Here is a 16,219-nt window from a genome sequence, read left to right as displayed (position 1 = left end):
TTGAATGCTGACAAAAACTGAGGAGGGAGGGATGGGGGGGGGGGGGGGGATGGGCCTGGAGGAGGACACTTGTGGGGTTGAGCACTGGGTGTTATATGGAAACCAACTTGACAATAAACTATTATTTTAAAAAAATAAGAACTAAAAAAATACATATATATATATAAGAACTAAAAAAAGAAAGAGAAAGAAAGAAAGAAAGAAAGAAAGAAAGAAAGAAAGCAAGAAAGAAAAAGAAAGAAAGAAAGAAAGAAAGAAAGAAAGAAAGAAAGAAAGAAAGAAAGAAAGAAAGAAAGAAAGAAAGAAAGAAAGAAAGAAAGAAAGAAAGAAAGAAAGAAAGAAAGAAAGAAACACACCTCCTGGTGGGGGCGGGGCGCCTGGCCATCTTGTCAGCATGTAGAACTGGGGCCTCTACAGTCCATGAGGTGGGGCTTCAGAAGTAGTCAGGATTTCCCCCGTCTGCACAGGCTCCTAGCACTTTCCAAGTCAGGAGGGCCGAGCCCCTTCCTCAGGCTTGAGGCCACCAGAATGCCACCTGGAGGAGAGGCCAGAAAGCTGTGGAGCATCCCTGACACCCCCTGGCAACATCGCTTCAAGGATCCTCTGGAAGACCTGCCTTCCTTCCAGCTACTGAGGACCAGGTGGAAAGGCAGGGGCTGACTTGCAGGTGGGGTGCCTTGAGCAGCACATGGAACAGGACTAGGTTTTCCTTAAGGCAAAAAAGGCGAAACCAGCCCCGTGCCACCTGTTTGCCTAGTGTGAGCGATCCCTCATCATGACCGAGATGGACTTGGCCCAGAAGGACTTGCCAAAGTTTCTCTTGACCGTGGCCTCATTTGGTCTTGGGGTGTCTCCTCCCTGCCTGTCAGCCGCTCTTTGTTCTGTGAGGTCAGACAAAGAGAAAAGACATATATCTACCATTATAGTATCACCCAGGGTATTTTCACTGCTCTGAAATCCTGCATTTCCCCTGTTCATGACTCCTCCCCCAACCCTGGGAAAACGCTGCTGTTGTTACTATTTCCACAACTTTGCCTTTTGGGGCGCCTGGGTGTTTCCATTCATTAATTGTCTGACTCTTGATTTCTGATCAGGTTATGATCACACAGATCACGGGTCCAAGCCCTGCATGGATTCTGTGCTGGCAGCCCTGACTGCTTTGTATTCTCTCTCTCTCTCTCTCTCTCTCTCTCTCTCTCTCTCTGTCTCTATCTCTCTGTCTCTCCCTCTGCCTCTTGACTGAGTTCTCTCTCTCAAAAGGTATAAATAAACTTAACAAATGAATTTGCCTTTTCCAATAGTCATGTAGTTGTAACAATGTGTACCCTTCACATTGGCGTCTTTCATGTGGTAACATGCATTTAAGTTCCCTGTGAGTCTTGTTGTAATTTGATAGCTTGTTTCTTTTTAGAGCTGGCGATGTTCCCTTGTCTGGATTGACCAGTGTTTTTATTTATTCATCGAGTGCAGGAGCACTTGGTTCTTCTAGGTCTTGGCAATTATGAAGGAAGTTGCTAAATACATCTAGATGTAGGTTTTAGTGTGAACAAGGTTTTCAACTCCTTGGGCAATTACCCAGGAAGGAGGTTGCTGAATTGTACAGTATGAACATTTTGGGGTTTCCAGGAAACCATCAGGCCATGTTCCAAAGCGGCGGTGCCGTGTTGCGTCCCTGCCGCAGGAGTGAGAGCTGCTGGGGCGGCGCCTCCTCCTCAGCACTGGGGGAGGTGGTGCTCAGCCTGTGATTATTCTAGCAGGTTCAGGGGTGACTCATTGCTTCCGTTTCCATGTCCCTGAGGACATGTGATGTGGGGCATCTTTCCTGTGCTTCTCTCCCATCTCTGTATCCTCTTTGGTGAAGTGTCTGTTAGTGCCTGGGGCCTCTTTCTTGGTTGGGTTGTTGGCTTCCTTATTATTGAGTTTTCAGTGTTCTTTATATATGTTGGCTAACACTTCCTTATCAGATATGCCTTTTGCAGTGTTTTTCTCCCAGTGTGTGGTTTGTCTTTGTCTTCCTGTGATTGTCTTTGCAGAGCGGAAGTGTTTCATTTCACTGAATTCCAGCTTATCTCTTCTTTCGTTCATGAATTCAGCCTTTCGTGTCTTTCTGAAACATATTGCAGGTTCCAAGAACATCTAGATTTCTCCTATGTTGTCCTGTAGGAGTTTCCCAATTCTTCATTTATGTGGAGGTCGCTGATCCACGGGTTTATCTTCCGTGAAGGGTGTGAGCTCTATGTCTGGGTTATTTTTTTTCTTTTTCTTTTTCTTTTTTTTTTTTTTCTGCACAGGGATGTCTGACTGGTTGTTCAGCATCATTTGTTGAAGAGACTGTCTTTCATCCATGGGCCTTTCCTCCTTGTCAAAGTCAGTTCACCATCTATACGTAGGTCTATTTCTGGGCTCTCTTCTGTTGCAGGATCTTTTTGGCTCTTGGCTCTTCTCTTCCCAAATCTGTACTGTCTTCATGATTGTAACTTTATAGGAGGTCTTGAAGGACCGTGTCAGCCGTCCACCTTCACTCTTCTGCAACATGGTGTGGGCTCCTCTGGGTCATTTTCTCTCCATGCAAACTGTAGAATCATATGATCAATATCTCCAAGATAACTTCCTGGGATGTAGATTGTTTTTGAGCTAATGGACTGATCACATTGGGAAGAATGGATATGTAGACAATAATGAACCTTCTTATCCATGAACATGGTCTATCTCTGCTTGTATTTCGAAGTCTCTACTTTTGTTTATGAGAGTCTTGTAGTTTTCCTCATAAACATCTTTGAATATTTTATTATATTAAGGCCTAAATAATTCACTTTTGGGGATGTTAGTGTAAATGGTGATGTGTTTTCAGTTTCAAAATCCATTTCTTCATTGCTGTTGTGAAAGTGAGTAATTGAGTCTCATATAAGAACCTGTGTTTCTTGCAAGCGTACTATCATCCCTCATCAGATGAATTTTGGATTTTGTACGTAGAAAACCATGTCACATGTGTACAAGTTGGTTTTATTTCATGCTCCACAGTCAGTATACCTCTTACTGAATTTTCTTAAGGTGGGGGAGAAGCAAGCCCCACCCTGAGCAGGGCTGGAGGCACTGGCCCGTGTGAAGCAGGCAGTACAGGGGGGAGGCTGTGGTCAGCAAGGGCCTCTGTGGACTTCAGAGCCTGCAGACCTGCAACCACAGGCCTTGTTTCCTCTGCCTGGGGGTGTGAGAAAGGAGAGAGGCTGCCTTGGGGCAGGCTGGCCTCCCTCCCCCTCCAATGTCTCTTCTCAAGGTCAGGAGGAACTTGGGTTTGGAAAGATCGTTGGCTTAAGAGCCTGAGATATGGGCCTGGTCCTGCCATGTCCTGGATTCCAGTCCACGGGCTCATCAAGTTCCCTAAATGGGCCCTGACTTTCCTCATCTGTGAAACGGCCTCTCCCAGGGACTGTGCCTGTGAACCACATAAACATAGACACACTGTGGTCAGTGAATTAACTCTCTTGCTGCCCAGGAGAACAGGAGGAGATGGAGATCTGTATCTGGAGGATGAAAATATCCCTGGTGTGGTGCCAGCATGGAGTGCGCGGTGGCTGCCCCTCCCGTGTCCCTGACCTGCAGCTGCTGGGGGCTCCGTCCTAGGCCCTGGGCCCCAACCTCCACGCACTGGTGTTCATGAGCGAACACTCCTCCCCTGAGAGTGCTCCCCAGGGGGTTGGGATGCGGACAAGGGTATGGCCGACTTGCTCCCCATCAGGCTGGAGTGACCAGTGGTGAGCTGCCCAGATGTGGACTCTATCCAGGAGTTTCTACCCACGAGGCTCAGGGACTGAGCCTTCTGAAGGACCAGCCCCGTTATGGGACAGGAGTGTGGGAAGAAGGCAGGGTTGATGCTCTCCTGCCTGAGGTGCACAGAGCAGGACGGGAAGCCAGGACTGGATGCGGTGACTTGCTGCAGCCTACATTGTTGAAGTGCAGAGAAAAGCAGAAGGGAAATTTGACTTGTTAAATGGATTAAGGACACAGGACAGGCCCAAAGTACAGGGGGGGAGGGGGAGGGGACGAGTCCTTGGTAGGGTGGTTATTTGACTATTCGCCCAGCCATGGGCTGTCCCTGGGGAGCAGGGCTGCTGGAGTGAGTGTGAATCCTGAGACACAAGGAAGGGGTCCTGCTGGGGGCCGGCTGGGAAGCAGAGATCACCAGGCCGGTGGTGCCCACAGGAAGGGACCTCTCCCACCCAGCAGCTCATCGAGGAGGTGCTCATACATTCATCTGCCATCATTCCGAGTCCCAGTGCAGGGGGAGGTAAGAGGAAGCATCTGAATGGCTTTCCTTAAACCAGCCAGCTTGTCCTAGACAGTTAGCTCCGCCCCTGGGGTGGGAAGAGCTAACAGCTGATCTGAGTGAACCTTTCCTCCTCTCTTGCCTCTGCCTTCTGGATGTTTTTCTGCAGCACAGTAGGCCCAGAGCACGCCTGGAGGGAGGCAGCCTGTGATGGGAACTTGTCCAGAGGCCCCCCCGCCTGTGCTGGGCCCCCTGAACCTGGGGTTCACCAGCCTTCTCTTCAGTGAGTGTTCTTGGTCACTGGGCAGGAGGCTGCTGTGCAGGCCATGGGTCTGATGTCTGTGGGGAAGGGTCTGAAACATCACCTCTGTCATATGGCATGTGCAGGGCCTTTGGTTTCCAGGTCAGGGCAGGGCTGAAGGGTTGGAGGACAATGAGCTTTAGGGTGTGGTGAAGCCAGGCCTGGGTCCCAGGAGCCCTCACAGGGTCCACGCATGCTGGTCACAGCCCCTGGGCTGCTACATCAGATTCCCGGGGCTGAGGGAACAAGATCCCATAGACCTGGTGACTTGAACTACATCAAGCTGTTGTCTCATAGTCCTGAGGCTGAGATCCAAAATCAAGTTTCTAGACAGTGTCTGATGGGAGGGATGGAGAGCCGTGCCATGGGGACCTGTGGCATTCGTGTCCTGACTTGCTTAGAGGGACCTGGTGGCCGTGTCCCCTGCCGTCTCCGTGCACCTGGTCTGTGCCATGTCGGGGTGGGTCCTGCACCCAGGGCACGTGTCTGCCCCGACCTTGTCCTGCACTGGGGGTCAGAGGACGGTGACCTCTGGAGGGAATGGACAGAGGAGGGGCCAGCAGGGGGCTGAGGACTGAATCCCTGTCACTCTCTTGGCCAGCCCGGGGCAGGGACGGTGTGACCACCTTCCCCCTGGTTCAGGTGCTGAGGGCCTATGGCCTGAGGACGAGGGGATGGTGGGCCCATGGTGGGAGCCCCAGGCCCATGAGGGAGGCCGGCGGGCCTGGGGTGAAGGCCCGTCATGCAGCCTAACTGACCCTGACTCGGGCCTGCCCATAATGAGACAGGAGCCACCTACGTAAGCACCATCCCTGTCACCTGTTCCTGCATCCCCTGCTCTCCCCAGGGTCCTTGAAACACCATGTGGGTGTCCAGCCTGTGCAGGTCAAGACCTGGGGTGGCTACTCTGGAGGGTGAGTCCCATGGCCTCTCAGACTGAAATCCAGGTCTCTGTGGAGCTGAGGGAGCTCAAGGCCAATCGGGAGGGTGTGGTTTCCTCTCACCTATGCACTTGCTGGGATGGAGCTATCCTAGGGCTGGACTCAGCCTTCCCTCCTCAGAGGTGGTGGCCAGAAGCTACATTCCATCCCAGCCACATGGGCGTCCCAACAACAGAGCCCCAACATGGCAGTGGGCTCCTCCCAGCAGCGAGAGACAGGCTGTGAACGAGATGGAAGTCACAGTCCTGTGACACCTGCTGTCATTGAGCCACGGAGGAAACTCCTCCTACACTTGTGCACTTGGCATTGACCCGAAAAGTGTTCAGTGCTTTCCATCTGTATGTCATCACGTCCAGACTCTCAACTTCAGAGGGTGAGGACACTCGGGTGAGCAGTTCAGGACCGTGTTCAAGGGGACGCCCCACCAGGACCAGGACGTGATTCCAGCCTCGCTCCAGGTTCGCGCTCTGTCCCGACCCCCGGAGTCCAGGGATCCACTGGGTGGAGTTCATTAACACGATGGGGTCAATGGTTTTCTCCTCATTCTTAATGAAACACACTCACACTTTGTGTTTCCAATGTCCTAGGTGCCTTCAGCACTGCGGTCAGGAGCTCTGGGGCCCGTGGATCTGGAGTGGAGGATTCTAGAAACCTAGTTTCCCTGAAGGGGACTCAAGGAGGTTCTGTGTGGTTCCATGTGACCAGACGTCCAGAAGTACCTCCTGAAGCCAAGCTGGAGAAGATTTCTTGGACCGTTACCAATGAGTCAAACTACATACTCCTCCTGCACGTGTCTCCTGGGGTAGATGTTCCAGAATGGGTCAACCCCCAGGACAAGTTCCAGAAGAGGCTCTATGTGCCCAACACAACGACCCTGAGGATTGACAAGCTGACCCTCGAGGACAGTGGGTGGTACCCTAATCAGGGATTAGTAGCCAAACCTGGAAGTAGGAGCTCAGGTGAGTGGTGGGGGTGAGGTCCTGGTGTAGGAGAGATGGGTGCTGGGGATGAAGGCAGAGATCTAAATTACAGGACTGTGACTGGGGCGGGGGTGTGTGTGAGCGTTATCTGGGGGTGGGTGACCTGGGAAAGAGGGATCCCTTGCGAATCCTGAGTCTGTGATCCAAGGTCCTGATCCAGGTTTCTGGGGTGAAACAGCCTTGGGTGTAGAGTGGAGTTCTTGCCCCACCGACTGAGACAGATACTGAGAATGAGGGCCTATCCCAGGGAGGGAGATGGGACACAGGAGTCCCTGAGGTGACAGGTCACTGGGGGCAAATACCTGGTCCTGAGAGAAGGTTTTGGTCCCTGGAAGAAGCCTGCCTTGAAAGATGTAGGAAATGCACCCACGTAAACCTCACACCCCGCTCCCAGGTGAGGCCTGTGTCACACTGTCCATCCCTGCCTTCTCACCTCTTTGGGCTGGCTTTCTTTCTAGGGGTGCAGTCATCCCTGTCAATCAGGTGGAGAGGCTCTGAGAGGCAGGATGCGCGGTGCTTAGGGACCCTGTAAGGCACTGGTCCCCCCCTGGGAGCACCTCCATCTCAACAGGTCCCCCCAGGTGTACCCCAAATCCACCTGTCCCCGCTGAGCACTCCCAGCAGCAGCACCTGGCTGCCTCCTCCTCCTGCTGTAGGACCCTGAGCAAGTCACCTGCCACCATGCACCTGAGATTTCTCCTGAGCCAGAGAGGATGCTCATAACGGACTGACCTCCTCAAGCTGTTCATGGGGTTAAATGAAAAAATACTTGAATTGGTGTCTAGCATTATGTACTCAACCAATAACAGCCATTATAAAGAGGAAGTCTAGGGGCTCCAGGGAGGCTCAGTTGATGAAGCATCTGACCTCGGCTCGGGTCATGTTCTCAGGTTCCTGAGTTCAAGCCCTGCATGGGGCTCTGTGCTGACAACTATAGTGTAGAGCCTGCTTTGGATTCTGCATCCCTTTTCTCTCTTCCATCCCCTGCTTGGGCTCTCTCTCTCTCTCTCTCTCTCTCTCAAATAAATAAACATTTAAACAAATATAAAGGGGGAAATCTAGAGTTCTCTCTCCAGCACCATCGATGGAGAGAGTGACTCTTTTTTTTTTTTAATTTATTTCTAGGAGAGAGAGAGAGACAGCATGAGCAGGGGAGGGCCAGAGAGAGAGGGAGTCAAAGACTGAAACAGGCTCCAGGCTCTGAGCTGGCAGTCAGCACAGAGACCGACGCGGGGCTCAAAACCATGAACCGTGAGATCATGACCTAAGCGAAAGTCTGACGCTTAACCGACTAAGCCACCCAGGCGCCCCGGGAGTGACTCTTGACCTGGGGATCGTGAGTTTGAGCTCCACTTTGGGTGTTGAACCTACGGAAAAACTAGTCTAAGGTTTGTTACCTTCAATTAAAAAAAAAATAATGACACTGGAAATAACTGTTCTGTGTTCTCTCTGGAAGATAGGTCCTATGACAAACACAGTATTATACACACATGATTAAATTGGAGCAAAAGTGTCCAGAAAAAAAATGTCTCCCTCCTCCCTTGTTTCCCCAGCCCCTCTTCTGCAGGGAACCCATCCATGTGCTCACAGTTCACTGTAGCTACTGTGCTTCTCAAAGCTACTTTGTATCAACAATCCAGACACATCAATATTTTCTGCGCCACTAAGTAACGTCACTGTAAAGAAGTATCCTGGGGGCAGGCAGGTGGTGCAGTGGGTCAACCTCTGACTCCTGATCTGGGCTCAGGTCATGATTTCGTGCCTTTTGTGTCTTTCCAAAACATAGTCGCCAGTCCCAAGAACATCTAGATTTCTCCATGCTGTCCCGTCGGAGTTTCCTGATCCTTCATTTATATGGAGGTCACTGATCCACCGAGTTAGTTTTTGTGAAGAGTGTGAGCTCTGTGTCTCCATTCTTTTTTTTTTTTTTTTTTTGCACGTGGATGTCTGGTAGTTCCAGCACCGTTTGTTGAAGAGACTGTCTTTCATCCATGGGCCTTTGCTCCCGTGTCAAAGATCAGTTCACCGTGTTTATGTGGGTCCATTTCTGGGCTCTCTCTCCTGTTGCATGATCTATTTGGCTCCTCTCTCACCAAATCCGTACTGTCTTGATGACAGTAACTTTATAGGAGGTCTTGAAGGACGGGATGTCAGCTGTCCACCTTCACTTTTCCGCAACACGGTTGGGCTCCTCTGGGCCATTTTCTCTCCCAGCAAAGTGTAGAATCATATGATCAATATTTACAACATAACGTTCGGGGATGTAGATCATGTTTGACTGAATGCATTGATCATGTTGGGGAGAATGGATATCTAGACAATATCAGGACTTCTTTTCCATGAACATGGGCTACCTCTGCACATAGTCTGATTCTGATTAAGAGTGTCTTGTAGTTTTCCTTATGAAGATCTTTACATATTGTGTTATATTCATGCCATAGTTCATTTTTTGTTGTCAGTGTAAAGGACACTGTGATTTGCATTTCAGATCGCACTTTTTCGTTGCTGGTGAGTAACTGAGTGTCATGTAGGAACCTTGTGTTTCCTGCAAAGATACTATCATCCCTCATCAGGTGAAGACTACTTTATCTTCTTGTGTGGATTCTTTTAGATTTTGTACGTAGAAAACCATGTCACATGTGCACAAACATGGTTTTATTTCATCCTCGTCAGTCCATCCTCTTATGGAATTTTCTTGTTTAATTGTGTCACCTAGGACTTCAAGTACAATCACGAAAAAGGATGGTGACAAGAGCCACCCTTCCTGGTTTATGGTCTTAGAAGAAGCGTTTCCCACCTCTGGGCGTCAAGTATGATGTTAGCTGTGGTGTTTGTGGAGACGATCTTGATCATGTTGAAGAGACTCAATATCAATTCTGTGGAATCACACCACTTAGGCAGTTAACACTCACCTCCACAGGTGGACCCCATCTTCCCTTCTTCCTGGGACACAGAGAAAAGACCAAACTCTTCCACTAACACAAATACCACGTTTACCTTCCAAGCTGCCAAGAGTAATTTAGAACAAACTGGTTTAAAGCAAAGGGACTCATGTCTCTTTTCTATACATAACGGAGGCAGAGCAGCTCCAGGAAAGACCAGGTCTCAGAATTAGGCAAATGCATACTTCCCAAAGGAGAAGCCACAGAGTTTCCAGAGGACACATGATCGCCCTGCTTCAACATGTGGTTGGCTTGTCCAGAGAACACTGGCACGTTGTCTGGAGCCCAGTTGGTGCTACTGCTGAGCTCCAAGGCCCTCCTTGAAGATAGACGGTTGTGTTCTTGTTCTCCTTCAGGCTGTCGGTGCTGGTACGTTGTTTCTGGTTGTCACCTGTGTCTGCAGGGGCAGGTGCTCTGGTCCCTCTCAAGGCCCTGATGGCTTCTATCACTGCCTCCAGACCCACCCCCAGGAACAGGCACGTGTCCAGGCTCAGGGAAGACTTCCTTCATGAGCCTGAGCACCTGATCCTACACCCACCTGCACCTTGGCTCCCTCTGTGCCTTGTTTCTGGAAAGTGAGTCCTCTCCCCTCCCCTGTATTTAGGAATCAGGGCACAGTTAGATGACATTCCTGTCATGCAGCTGGTGTCATTTTCCGGTTGCAGGTCAGAAGTGGTGTTTCTGTCCTGTTTTCTTTTTCACTGTGTCTTTAAGAAGAACAAGTAAAATGATGGGAAGTAGTGACCCCTGTCGGCCTTTCCCTGTCACCCAGACCCTTTCCAAGGAAGGTCAGTGCCAGAGACCCACTGTCTATAAAGCAAGGACATCAGATGTCTTGGCCCACAGGTCTGGAGACACCACAGGTAGATTTGTCAGAACAGCACACTTGGGCCTTTGCTCTAGGATGTGGGTCAAACTATATCTAGGTCTAGACTTGACAACAGGCAGGAGGAGTCCTCGCGGGAGCATGTCCCCCAGGTCAGGTCGGGGCCCTGCTCTGATGGTCAGAATCTAGAAAGCAAGTCCTCCTCCAGGGCTCCAGTCTGGGAACCCTACAGACAACGGGGACAGTGACTTGCCTCCCTCCTCCCCTGAATCCCTCGGCAGGGGCCCAGGAAAAGGAAGGGGGAGATGGAGTGCTGTTCCCTTACCAGCTGGAAAGGGCCAAGGCAGCTCTCGCTGGGACCGGAGGGTCGGGGGCACATCTGAGCACATGGTCGGGGTCTGCCCCATGGTCGGCCATCTCCAGGATAGAGGGGTCCTTCCACCCCTGTAAGGGCAGGTTTTGAGGGCTTTGGCAATAGTGGCAGTGTCATTGCTGGGGTTCTGGTTCTGAAGGTAATCAGAGGAAGCTCCGGTGCCCTGTCGGAGCAGTGTCCCGAGGGAGGGGGTTGCTTCTCCTTGCTAATATTGCTTTAGAGACGCCAGGTGCATGGGGCCCATGTGAGCTCAGGACTCACCTCAGTGTGGTGACTTTGGGGTGAACATGAGTCACACTTGTTTCCGGCACACGTGGGAAGTGGATGCACTTCTTGTTTGCCATCTATTTGCCCCCATCCAATGACCACACGGGCCTAAGTTAGTGCTTGGGATCCACGGCCTCTCTTCATCTGGGGGTGATGACTCCATTGCATAGTTGGTGCGTGTGTACAGTACACACTCCCATGTCTGCACTAGGAGGGGCTGCAGGCTCCTGACCTGAAATGCAGACGGGAGCTGGAGAGGGAAGGAGTTTCTATCCTCAGGGGTTTCCCATCCCCAAGGTCAGTCTTATTTCTGTGAAAGGAAATGAAGGAGGTGGGCAGTCAGGATGGGGAGCTGCTGGGAATCTGTGCCAGGAGGACAGCCAGCACGTCCCTAGTGCAGGAGGTCTCTCCTGGAGATGCACGTTCTGGAGGAAATCGGAGGCTGTGGCACTGGTGACCTCACTGCACCGCATGGGCCCAGTGACCCGACCAGCCACGCCTGCCCGTCCCCAAATCCCTCTGTGGTGAAAGTTCTCTGGCTCAGGTGCAGTGATCTACATGTCCCGGGACGCGCAGGAAATGAGTGAAAGATGAGATTGTCACGGGTCTGGTCCTGAGGCAGCTCTCCGGGCAGCTGACTGTGGCCCTGGTTTGTCCAGGTGGGTTTGGAGCCTGAAGCCTGTGGGTCAGCACAGAAGCCATGCTGTCTGGGGTGCATCCTCAGGCTCAGGGTAATGGTGTAGGCAACTTGTGTCCAGTCTGGTTAGAACGTTTGGGAAGAGGCTCACCGGGGGAGAGGAAGTCCCACCCTGAGCAAGGCCAAGGAGCTGGCCCATGTACGACACAGGCAGTACAGCAGGGAGGCTGTGGTCAGCAAGGGTCTCTGTGAACGTCCGGGCCTGCAGAGCTGCAACCACAGGCCTGTTTCCTCTGCCTGAAGATGTGAGAAAGTGGAGGCTGCCCTGGGCAGGGCTGGTCTCCTTCCCCCACCATTGTGGCCTCTCAAGGTCTGAAGGGACTTGGGTGTGGAAAGATCTGTGGCCTAAGCACCTGAGATGTGGGCCTGGCCCTGCCTCATCCCGGCTTCTAGACTGTGGGCTCATCAAGTACTGTAAATGGGCCCTGACTTTCCTCATCCATGAAATGGCCTCTCACAGGGACCGTACCTGTGAATAACAGAACCTCAACACACTGTGGAGAGTGACTATGGATCTCTTGCTGCCCAAGATGCTGAGAGGTGACTGAAATCCATATCTGGCAGTTGAATATGCCTTGGTGTGGTGCCAGCGTGGAGTCCGTGGTGCCCCTCCAGTGTCCCTGACCTACAGCTGCTGGGGGCTCTTTCTTGGCCCTGGGCCCCACCCCACGCAGTGTTTTTCACAAGCCAACTCTCCTCCCCTGAGAGGCTCCCAGGCAGTGTAGGGACAAGGACAGGGGGCATGGCCGACTTGCTCCCCATGACACTAGAGTCTGGCCTCCATCCAGGAGTTTCTACCCCCGACGCTCAGGGACTGAGCCTCCTGAAGGACCATCCCCGTTATGAGACGGGAGCCGGGGAAGAAGACAGTGTTGATGCTCTCCTGTCTGAGGTGCACAGAGCAGGTCGGTGGAGCCCAGAGAAGATGCAGGGACTCATTGCAGGCCACACTGTGGTCGGGACAGTGGCTGGACAATGGATTTCTCGGGGATCATGGGTGGGAGTCCAGCCCCTGCTCCTGACCTGCTGAGTGACCTCTGATGGTCATACAAACCCTGAGAATGGGCTTCCACATCCAAAAGTGGATTTACCAGCTAATAGGCTGATGACCTTCAGTGCGTGTCCTCGGCCCTCCTGGAGGTCCAGCCTCAGGATCCAAGGGTGTGAGCAGCTGAGGAGGAGCCTCAGTGGGCGAGGAAAGGGCACTGTCCGGGAGGTACTTATGGTGATGCTTCTCTGGGTCCATGGGATACAGGTTCTCAGAGGTCGCCCGTCTGGGGAGAAGAGCCCTGACCTTCAGCAGGTGGCCATGAACTTGGGCAGCTGAGCCGGTGGCCAGACGAGCACGTCCCTGCCCCCTGCTTGTGTGTGAGAACAGAGACAGGGCTGACAGAGCCTTGGGGGGATGTGCAGGTGGGGGTTGCCTTGTGCGTGTGGGGCATGGCCAGGCCTGGGTGCCCAGAGATCCTGAGGTGCCAGCAATAGGGAAATGCCCATATTTGATGGGTGAGGGGTTGACTCTTCCCACAAAGCACTTTGTTCTTCTGCGTCTTCCTTAGGCACCTGACAGTTGAAGCGCAGAGAAAATCAGAAAATGTGACTTCTTAAATGGTGTAAAGACAGATGACAGGCCCAGAACAGGTGGGGTCCCTGTGTATGGTGGTTACTGTGACTCCATGACTGGCCATTAGCTGTCTCTGGGCAGCAGGGCCACTGGGGTGAGTGTGAACTCAGGAACAGAGTTAAGGGTTCCCCCGGGAACCGGCTGGGTCGCTGAGATCACCAGGCCGGTGGTGCCCACAGGAATGGTCAGGACCTCTCCCACCCGTCAGCTCATCCAGGAAGTGTGCATACATTCATCTGCCATCATCCCTGAGACCCAGTGCAGGGGGAGGTAAGAGGAAGCATATGAATGGTTTTCTCTAGACCAGCCAGCTTGTCCTAGACAACTCCGCCCCTGGGGTGAGAAACATTAAGAGTTGCTCTGAGTAAAACTTTCCTCCTCACTTACCTCTGCTTTTGGATGTTTCTCCGCAGCCCAGTAGGCCCAGAGCAAGCCTGGAGGGAGGCAGCTGTGATGGGAGCCCGCCCAGAGGCCCCCCGCCTGTGCCGGGCCCCCTGGCTCCTGGGATTCACCAGCCTCCTCCTCAGTGAGTGGCCCGGGTCCCTGGGCGGGAGGCCGCTGTGCGGGGCAGGGAGGGGGGCTCCCGTGGGTCTGATGTCTGTGGGGAAGGACCTGAAACACCAACTGTATTGTATGACACATGAGGGGCCTCTGGCTCCCAGGTGGGGCCGCCTTGCACTGGGGCCGGCCATACTTTGCAGCCGTGTGGGGAGGATGGGGCGGCCCAGAGCCCAGTCGGGGCGGGGGGACCCTGCTGTGGCCCCTGGGGCAAGAGGAGAGCCCGGAACACACCGAATTCTGTGTGACCCAGGAAGGACGGGCGGTCCCCAAAATTTTAAGGCATCTGCGCCCACTTGCTGGAAGGGTGTGCACGGAACATGGGCACTAACAGGCCCCAGGAAGGGGTGAACGAGTGACAGGAAGGTCCCCACAAGGGAACTGAAGGAAAGACTGTGTTAATGAAACCCATTGTCATTTTTATTTCCCCCGAGACCAACTGCTTTCGTGTAATAGATTAAATAAAAACAAAGGGGAACACTGAGGTCTCAGAGTTATGAATTCAGGGGAATCCTAGGAAAGCTTTTATTTCTTGTAATGTTTTGCTTGTGAGTCCCTGGCTCCCTGAGGGGTGGTGCAGGGGATCCAGGAAATTCCTGGACCGGGGGCATCTGCAAACAGAGTGTTTCTCATTAGAAAATGAGTTTTCAAGGCTTTGATACCCCAAATTACAAAAGTAATTTGTCAACAACAAAATGTAGTCTTTCTCTTTCTTTCCATTTTAATTAACAGGGGAAATATGTGAAATTACACAGTTTCCTCCTTAAACATCTGGTTTGGAAGATTATGTAGGAAAGAAAAGAAAAAAGGAAGAAAGAGGAAGGAAGAAAGGAAGGAAGGAGAAGAGATAGAACAAATGGAAAGTTTTATGTTGACTGTTGAATGAAAACTATATGTTCTTGAAATACATCCAGACTCTCTGCATCACAGCCACCTGTGCCCCTGTCTTCTGTCCTGTCCGTCTGTCCTTCATCTCTTGGATTAGCACCTTCTGCTGATCTGAGAGCTCTCACCTCCTTCCTCCCACCTCAAGGTGCATCCAGTCCCTGGAGCGCCCATCACCATCCAGCCCGGGGGAGAGACCCTCCCCTGCAGCCTGAGGGCTGAGCCTCCTCCCTCCCTGCGTCCCTCCCTCCCAGCAGGTGCCCCAGGTCCCTGTCCTGCCAAAGCCCAACAGGCACCTGGGCCCCTTTCCCAGGAGAATAGCTGGGGCTTCAGAGCCCAGAGTTGCTGGGACCCGCTGAGCAGACAGCAGGTCTGCAGGGAGCCCCTGTGCAGGGCGGGGGAGGGCAGGGCAGGGGAGGGCAGGGCAGGGGAGGGCTGCAGGCAGCTCCCTGCAGGGGAAGCACTGGGCTGGGGCAGAGGGAAGCCGGCCCCAGGTCTGGCTCTGTCTTTCATGACCCAGGAGAGGTTTCCCTGGGATGGAGCCCCCTCCTCTGGGACAGGTGCCCTCAAAGGCCCTCCCTGCTGTGGCATCCTGCGACAGGTGCCCCCACCTGGATGAGACTGCCGGGGTTTCCCAGACCTGTGCTCTCTGTCTCCATCCTGTCCTTGTCCTGGGTGCTGACAGGGACGGACAGCTGAGGACCTTTCAAAACCAGGAGCCCAGCCTTTCCACTGTCAGTTTCTCAGCCCCTGGCTCCCTGCCTCCAGGCAAAATGCATCCTATCTTTGATGTTTGGCCCACATCCATGACCCTGTGATGTCTCTGTCCCTGCTTCTGAGCAGGTCTTCAAGATCCCATGTGAAGGACAGCAGCTCCTTCCCGGGGGTTTGCACACTCGGTCTACACAACAGGCTCAGGGCCTGAGCCACAGCTATAGGCCATGAGGAGCCGCAAACCGAGGCCCAGCCAGAGCCGTGCAGCCCCGCCTGCGCTCAGTGGAAAATGCCCCCCTCCTTCTCCCTGCTCCCTGTTGCCGGCCCCCTCTCACCAGCCGGCTCTGGGGGACTGAGTCCGTCACTGTTGGCTCAGAATTGCTGGTGAACAGCCCTAGGGGAGGTACCGCACTGGGGCTGAACCACTGTCCTCCCGGGAGCCCAGCGCACAGTCCGCATCCCCAACCCCTCACCCTCCTTGCAGCAGGGACTGTTTCTCAGACTTCACTGAAGTTGCACCAAGGTTTGCCTGTTTCCACATTAGTTTAGCCCTGACTGTGTTGGCTGGGGTGCTGACTTGGGGTTGCACCTGATGCTTTTTTTGGCTCAGCCTTTCCTGAGGGAGCCAGCACGGGGTGAGGGTCCAGCTAGAGAAAGAGTTAGCTGCTCCCCTTCCAGGCCAGCAGGGAACTCCAAGTGCACTTACCCATTTCTGTGTTTGCCCACAATGTTGGTGTTTACAGCTGCCTGAATGAACACACACGCCCTGGGGTGTGACATGATTCCAGCCTCACTCCAGGTTCATGCCCTGTCCCGCACCCCCCCCCCCCCCGAGCCCAGGGCTCCC

General features: G+C 53.0%; 1 protein-coding gene across 1 annotated transcript in view; it reads left to right on the top strand.

The window, feature by feature from the left end:
- Positions 1-16,219, top strand: part of LOC144221100 (SLAM family member 8-like) — a 61,507-nt gene that overhangs the window by 23,916 nt on the left and 21,372 nt on the right. The window lies entirely within an intron of this gene.

Source organism: Crocuta crocuta, unplaced genomic scaffold, assembly GCF_008692635.1.
Source record: "Crocuta crocuta isolate KB4526 unplaced genomic scaffold, BGI_CrCroc_1.0 scaffold494, whole genome shotgun sequence".
Taxonomy (NCBI): Eukaryota; Metazoa; Chordata; class Mammalia; order Carnivora; family Hyaenidae; genus Crocuta; species Crocuta crocuta.
The sequence above is the reverse complement of the archived record's forward strand: the minus strand, read 5'-3'. Positions and strand labels throughout refer to the sequence as shown.